The sequence below is a fragment of the Argiope bruennichi genome, chromosome 3 (assembly GCF_947563725.1).
Source record: "Argiope bruennichi chromosome 3, qqArgBrue1.1, whole genome shotgun sequence".
NCBI lineage: Eukaryota > Metazoa > Arthropoda > Arachnida > Araneae > Araneidae > Argiope > Argiope bruennichi.
In genome coordinates, this window is record NC_079153.1 from 54599553 (window position 1) to 54600706 (window position 1154).

The following is a 1154-nucleotide window of genomic DNA, read 5'->3' on the forward strand; positions in this document are numbered from 1 at the left end:
TCATTTTCTCATTTTGTAAATAAAGTTTCACATTTTTCCTACTACTTGTGTGTTTATTATTTGATTTATCAGAAACATTGACAAATTACAACTAACTTAATTATTTGAACGTAAAATAATTTATAGAAAATCATCTAAAGTGTTATTATGTAAACAAATCAACAGAAAAGTAAGGAAAATGGCAGGTAATGTTTTACAATGATTAACATATTTTTTCCAGTTATTAAATGTTTTATTTTAAAAATACTTGATAATGGATTTCATCAAATGCTTCATCATGAAAAATAGGTGTTGAAACCACAAATCCTTTAACATTATCAGTGTTTTTTAATATTTCATGTTAATGTTTTTTAAACAGAAAATATATATTAGATAGAACGAGCTGATAGAGCTAAATGACTGCGACTTGATTTAAATAGAAACTCTTTTTTACTTTCTTGTATAAGTTGTATAAAGAAAGTACAGTAATTATCAAACAATTCGCACTCGAAATTTTAACGAATCTTCACATTTCAGACCCAGAGTTCGAAAAACACACTTTTAGAAAATGTCCGACCGTCTGTCTGTGACAAAGAAAACTAAAAACACTTTGAGCTAAACGGTTGAAATTTGGTATACAATCTTTAGACAATATTTGTAGATTTCTATCAAATTTTTAGCAAAATCCAATCAGAAGCAGTCTGTCTGTCCGATTATTGCAATGTAATTTAACATGATAACTATAAAATGAAAATAGGTATATAAATAATATTCGCTATTTAGATTTAACGTCTATAGTACAGACACAGACACTTGTCAAGGTTTGGACCAAATACAAAAAGTAGGATGACCATCTGTCTATCCGTATTTTCAAAAAACATGTAATCGTGGTAACTCAAAAACACATATCAAATTAGCATGGTATTTTATGACAGCAAATGACGCTTCAAATCAAATTTTTCTTTAAATGATTTGGGAAAACCGCATCAATGAAACAGATTCGATTTTCGGATAGTTTTTACCGCATGCTATTAATTATCGCTAAAAAATCACATCCAGGATTTCTACGATAGATTCGTAGAAATCTCACGCGAGAGGTTAATATTTCGCAACTATTATATGCCTATTCCTTCAAAGGCATTCTATGGAATAACGCCTTTCTATGAGAATATACT